Genomic DNA, 7,574 nt, shown 5'->3' with positions numbered 1-7,574 from the left:
ATGGCCAAATGTTATCATAATATACTGTATTCGATTTCGATACCACACGTTATTTATTATTATCGTCGTGCGTGGTTAAATGTGCGTAGTGATATCATATTATTATTTCCATCGTAAAACAGTGTAATCAAACTCGCATTAGCTATATATTGCCATCGTGTGATTGTGCGATCGTCATTCATCAAAATCGTCGTCGCTGTTCATTATTTCGGTGATTTCGTGCTTGCCCAAGGTCGGGTCGAAAAACGTCGGCCCGAGCATTATATTATAAAACCGACTCGGACATGGTCAGTCGCTGTGTATAATATATACGAATTCGTCGCGCTGGCTGAACAACGCGGCCTCGGACCATAATGGATGTGTGCATGACATATAAATAATGTGTACAATACATATAATAATATATATATATATATATATAGGCACGCCTCGAAGACCGTAAACCGGTCGAATACGCTTCGCTGGATTATTTCGGAGAGACGCGCGGTCGGTCGCGGTTTGGGTACGCGTACAAACGCTGCAGCGGACGTTTGAAAAATGCAAATCATTTCGATGGCGAGCTGACGTTTGGGGTACGGACCGAAAGTTTAAATCGATGCGTTGCGGCGGATTAACGCCGTCCATATATTATCCGATAATTATTCTGGTAACTGTGACTTATATGGGTAAGTATATTATATAGGTACTTTTCCAACGTTCCCGAATCGCTTGTGCGCGTACAGTATATAGCCACCGATTCTCGAGAAAATCTTCTCGTACTCACACGGCGACAATAAATGAGTGGTTTAATTCGCCGGCGGGTTTCTTTTCTGTTTGCTGATCCCGCACGGCGAACTCATAACTCGTACGCACCACGACACACATAATTATCCCTGCCCGTGTTGAGGTTATTTGACATTGACGAGTCGCCCCGATCGGATCTCGCAGCACCCTCGTACGTTATTTCCCGTCGTGAAATGGATTGCATAGATGAGACGTTGATGCGGCCAAAAGGATTCAAAACTGCTTAAAGGATTTCCCGACATATTAAATATACCTGGGAAAAAGTCATCATTCACTTTGTCAAATGGTGTTAGTTTATTATCGCCGACAAACAACTATAATATAAAACCAGACGTGTATAGTAAATACCGAAAGGGAAGGATCCGAAAAGATTATTGAGATTCGTCTTAAAACTAGGTGGGCTGCAGTTATCTCCTAGCTCTATCCGTGTACATGAAACTGATTGAATTGAAGCATTTTTAAAAATTTTTTTTTTCTAACTAAACGAGAAAAATCACAATATTTAAATATTGAAAAGTTATTTTTATAAAAGGGTTTATCTATATCAAATATTTCAACAAAAAGTATTATTTGAATACTTTGCGGTTTTCCGAACATTTTTTAGTTTACTTTGCATGATAATAATATGTTCTATTCTCATATTATAAGTATAACAATAATATGATATTACGACTTATGGTTTTTTACGAAAAACCATCATTTTTATGAGTTTATGTGAAACCATTATCTATGAAAATATTTTATTTTTTAACCTTCAGATAAAATTGTATACTTACCAAATGTATAAACTAAAATGCAACACAATTGATCCTGCAATTTTAACGATTTTATACAACTATATAATTAGTTGTATGCCAATGTCCTAAGTGGTTTTTATGAGGAATAAACCTTTTGATCTAACTGTGTATAAACTGCTACTTAGAGAGAATTATAATTAAGTTTAATCTTTCGAAGAATATACTTGGAAAATGAATTAATTAACTTGTAAGTTTTAGCGAGGTAATCGAATGGTAAATAAAAACGTCAGGTCGTTTTAATGTCAAAAAGTCTTAGGTGCCTCTGAATGCAAATATTTAAATATATAACTCTGTATAAGAGTATGAGCTCAGTTTTCTAGAAAACTTCATTTAGAACGTATTTAAATTTATGAAAACAATTTTGGTTAAGCATCGTTTTCTTTTATAATACTATAATCTGGTAGCAGCATTATGAAAATTGATAAGACTCAACTTTAAAGTAAGTATATTACGTCCATTACTATACATTTTAACTTTTAACAAATTCTGGTCGTTTTCGCTTGGTTACCCTTTACATCATTATTATTATTTTTTTTTTTATTAGAGTTCATGATAACATAATGATTTAAACATAAACTATTTACGTAATGTAAAATCATTACGGAATAACATCATTATTTATATTTTATCGCATACTCGAGTTTAATATAACATAATATTAAGCACTTCCACAATCTCTCATTAAGTGGGTACCTACCTAATAAGTAATAATAATATTTATTTTTTAACGCGTCGGTTAATCCAGTTTGTGTAATTTAAGCTAATTTACATAAAATACTGATTGATTAGATTAAATCAGAAACGTGTAAATCATATTTAACATTATAAAACGTTGCTCGTATTGATTATGTTATATATACAATATACATAGATGGTATCTAATAAATATGTATAATATAAGTATTCATTATTCATACACCGTCTTTGGCATACTAAAATATATTTATTAAAATTCAAATTTCCCATATGAATTCGAGTAAACGAGTATCTAATCTGAACTCATTTCAAAACAATTCGGATAATATTTTCTGATTAGGATGCAACGCATTGGAACAAAAAATGTTACAAATCTAGATCGACTACGACATTTTCTTGAAACGATATCATTTTTTAACTGCATGGTCGTGGGTCGGGTCAATTAAAAAACTAATTCAGATAATATTGTGAGCAAGTGACGAGTGTTTATACCATTAGTACTTATAGTAGGAATGAAAATGAAAAAAACAGACGGGGAGCTATCCAAATGTAATATTCTCAAAGTATATTCCCCGATTGCGTATATAATACGAAACCTACGCAACACATGCATTAGGGCTAATAATAATTGCAATTGTTCTCACATGTTTTGTGTTGTGCGCTTACGATTTTCGTTCAGACCGTAAAACCGATCCGACCAATTATATTATAGTAGACAATACGTGTGGTGTTATCGTTCGTCCGTTATAATATGTTCTAGTGAAAAGGATAATAATAATAATAAAAAAACGGAATGATTTCTCAAAGGTTCCGTTGTCGTATTTCCGGAGGTTACATATAATAGAGTGATGAGTGGAGGGGTGGTGGCATATGAGTACAATACATCAGTACATACATGCGATATAGAGACAAGAAAAGAGTATATATAGCAACAAAAAAAAAATGGCCGAACAGACCAATTACACTGATTTCTTAGTGTGGATAAGAACCGTTTCCGGGGTGTACACATATATACATAATAAAAGACTTCATTTTAAAAAAAAGCTGTCTGCAGTCGTAGCTATAGAAGAAGCAGATAAAAATGCGTTCGAATCGGATCTTCCTCCTCCAAGTTAATCTATCGTCCTCTGACTGCAGTTTGGTTCATTATACGACTCGAATGCACTTAAATCTAGTATTGTATGTATGTGCATTACTCTAAAATTCTCGAACCTATCCCCGTGCAGCCTCTCTCCACGGGAGCGTCTTTTAATTTATTATACACAAAACAATTTATAGTGATCGTTTAAACGCATGTCTTTCCGTCTTTTTAAATCTCATGTGGAATATAATTATCACTTAAATTAACTTCCATTTGGTCCCGCATGTGTGCAGTAACTATAAAAATATGATGACAGTGGGTTCGAACATAAATATTGTCGTATCGCAATCGCTTGTTCGGTCGCATTTATATCGCCCGATAGTTTATCGATACGTCGATATCCGTTTTGTCAGCACGCACTAACGGATACGCACAACTGCACTAAACCGACACACGATAGTAGGTATAACATTGTATCGTAGTCCCGGGCACTTCCTACTTCCGTTTTTGGCGCGATTTCGTCGTTCGACCCGGCCCGGAAGTGTTCGTATATTATTATATTATATTATGTTATAGCATCGAGTAGGTTTTATTTTTTCGTCATGGCGATGAGCCGCGGCGTATCGTACGATTTCCCACCGAATGCGCTAAAACACTCACCGCGGAATTTTCCAGAAAATCAATATCATAAATATAATATAATAGGCGTATGTACGATTTAAGTACGCGATTCACTCGATGACGATTTTTCAAAGTCCTTGGAGTTTATTTTTAAAAATTATTTCTGTTTTTCAGATTTCTTCTCACACAAACTACAATAATAGAGACAGTTGGCCGCCGCACCGGACGAGTGTACGCGATGCGGGGAAACATTTTTTACGCGATGATGGAAAAGATATATTGCGCACAATAATATTATGTACGTACCTACGTATTATTATTATTATTATTACTATTATTATTATTATTATTATTATTGATCGACCGTGTCGAGATCTCTGTACCGCGATAATACGACCGCGGAAGAACACTACAGCTCGCTTTCCGTCGTAGGTACAGGGTGGTGATTTTTTTTGATTTTTATTGTGAACCGTGGACCATTATCGGAGCCATTCAAATATAATATACGATGTTTTTGTTCGTATAGACGTACACCATTTTGAGGGTATTCGAATACACAACAATATATCGAACGGTGCAGCGTCCTTAAGAGTTAAAAAAACTAAAAGCAAGTAAAATCAAAGCACAATGGCCGGGGATAAGACGTCGCCTCGTTCACGATGAACAAAAAAAAAATCACCCTGTACGCGAAACGATCTTTTGTACCCGCCGCCGCTTCTTTCACCCCGCTCAAATCGTCCGTAAAATGCGCTCCGGCAGAGGAGGGTTCGCGACGGGAACCCAAATCGTGCAGTTATCGCGGCCGGGATCGTTTCTGCACCGACAAACGCGTGTTCAGTGTCGAATCGACTGCGTCCGACTGTATACGATTCCGTTTCGGCGGGTGACGATCTCGCACGCAATCCATTATGTTGCCCGTCGACCGTCTTCGTTACGATGTGTTTTGCGGACCTGAAGGGGATTCGGTTGGATGGCATAAAACCGAAGAGTTTGTGATCAACGACGTGGAAGGCAAAGACAAAAAAAAAAAAAAAACACGAATGTCTACCTATATTATGTACCTATACGATAATATCGATTTAAAAATAATATACACATAATATAACGTCGAGCGAATGTATTACGTTATAATATTATACTTACAGTGTTTCACGAGATTAATATTATTAACTATTTTTTTTTTTTGTTTGAAATTAAGGCTTCGACGACCGAGGTCATTATAACCGGCTACTGTGGGGTAGGGTACTGTTGGTTTGAACACGGGTGGTGTATGTGTGGCGAGAATTCGTCACTAAAAGTTCCGGATGGTCGCCTTTTCTGAAACTAGTGACATCGCCGGCCGGTGCGTACACTCAGAGCACAACTGAATTCAAACACTGCGCAACGATTACTTTTTGTAACATCAATAGATTAACGTAATAATACACTGAAAACGGTCAATACTATAATATTATACTGGTATGGATGCTTATGGTTCGATTGACATTTAATAATACGTAAAATAAAAAATACAACACAATCGATACACATGCGGTCATTGCGTAAGATTTAAATTATTCGACCGACTGAGATATTTAACCAAATGCTTTGACCTAGGTATTTTTGATATTACAATATTATTAACTATTCATCAGTGTATGGTTTACCGCTGATCAAACATATTATTATAATATCGTGCACTAGTTTAATATTATTTTTTTTGTTTTATGGAGTCTTGAATAAACATCGTTATACCTACACAGTATACCTTTACAGTTAAAATATTACACGCAGTATAATAAAAAAAAATATTAAAAGAATACTAATGGTAGAAAAAAATATTAATAACTGATACAATATGAAAACTACCGCAGTTATTGATAATAATAAGTATCGGAGTGGAAATAGAATACAAAGAAAATAAACGTACAAATAATAGAGAAAGATAACACAATAAGTGATAGTTCGATTAAGACTAAATAAATTACATTTTATACTTGGTAAGAAAATAATTTAGAATAATAACGTTAGGACTTTATGGGAGTGAAACGAGTGGGCTTATAATAGAAAATTTAAGTCAGAAATGAAACTGGATAAAATATTGGTTGATAATTTACTATATTATAATTATGTGAAGATGAATATTGTTACACCGCAACTGCAGTAGTCGTCTCGCGGTCTAATTTTTTTCTTTTTTTTAAAATATTATTTCTATTTTTTTTCTTCAAACAAATCTCCGCAGCACCGAATTAATAAAAGTGTTTCGATAAGTGCAGAGAGATAGGTATAGTAACACACCCCTTTTTCAATTTGACCTCGTCTTATTGCGTAGCATTGTCGAGTTGTAGATCGTCGCGATAGAAAGGAACATACATTTTACCAGCTCAATAAGATCTCGTCGTGGAAACCATAATAATAATATATTATAATATAATATATACCTAACCATCAAATAGTAAATTTTACGGCGCCTCGTTCGCGAATTTGACGACTCGTTTAACCTATTCCTCTATAGGTTAGATAATTCTCAAATCGATCACGATGTTCGGTGAAAAAAAAAAGCAATATGTACCTACAAATTTTGCTTGCGCAACCTACGTGAAACTTTATGCGTTTCGAATAAATTTTTAGCGCTTCTCACGCAATTTTCTACACGACAACGTTTCATCTACCGGAACAATATAATAATATTTATTATAGTTACTAACTCACGGGACAATGTGAAAAAAAAACATCCGTTCAGGTCGATCTAAATACGATTTCGGGAGTCCAAATAAAATTAGTTTTTTTATATCTTACCTGTACACATTATACAATAAAATGTACCTATAATACTATATGGTCGGTTTTATTGAAAATCGTTGCGTAACAAACAAAATTCCACCGAGTCCTTTGAAAAAAAAACCCCCCTATAATACCGAAAAACAAAATTTAAGAGGGGTTTTTACTTTGTGACTACCTATAGTTAAAACATAAAATATAATGATATGCAACTTAAAAAAAACACTCAGTCTGTTAATAATACAGTGCATTATAAAATATCGTCTGACGGCGACAGTATATCTAGTCAATAGTGTTATTTCGGTGATTAAATAATATAAAATACATAATAATATGAACGTTTTATATTAATTTTAGACTTGTGTTGATTGTCGAAAAAACTGTGCCTGTACTTCGTATAAACACTAACTGATCGTAATAATATACTATATCATATTTAATAGGTATTATCATACAAAGATATTATGTAACGAAACTTGGAATGATAGGTACCTACTACCTACTACCGTATAACGAAAACGGGTATAAAATACGTGCCAATATTTATATAATATATTATAATATTTTACTATTTATTTGCTTGTGGTCGTTCAATCATATTACACGTTTGTACAAAATTAAAAAATACTATAATGCAAAACAAATTAGCACATATTTTATGTTTAAATTCGCGGTAATTATTTTGATAAATAATACGCATTTTTATAGCCCGATGCAGGCTTCGCGTTCATTGGTCGTGCCTTTACCCTTTATTAAAAATATTGAGGACGGTTTCGTCGTGAATTTTTCAGGTATTTTCTCGTAAACGACCCAACCAAGGCTCTAATAATATAAAT

General features: G+C 34.2%; 1 long non-coding RNA gene across 2 annotated transcripts; it reads left to right on the top strand.

The window, feature by feature from the left end:
* The first annotated feature begins 487 nt into the window (after positions 1-487).
* Positions 488-5,131, top strand: LOC132951260 (uncharacterized). Of its 2 annotated transcripts, none has more exons than XR_009665313.1 (3): positions 488-665; positions 4,153-4,276; positions 4,505-5,131. It is a non-coding gene; the product is annotated as an uncharacterized LOC132951260 (long non-coding RNA). The 2 variants fall into 2 exon arrangements; XR_009665314.1 differs by lacking the exon at positions 488-665 and adding an exon at positions 3,976-4,079.
* Positions 5,132-7,574: the final 2,443 nt, after the last annotated feature.

Source organism: Metopolophium dirhodum, chromosome 8 (assembly GCF_019925205.1).
Source record: "Metopolophium dirhodum isolate CAU chromosome 8, ASM1992520v1, whole genome shotgun sequence".
Classification (NCBI taxonomy): domain Eukaryota; kingdom Metazoa; phylum Arthropoda; class Insecta; order Hemiptera; family Aphididae; genus Metopolophium; species Metopolophium dirhodum.
This window is presented reverse-complemented; position numbering and strand designations above follow the sequence as displayed.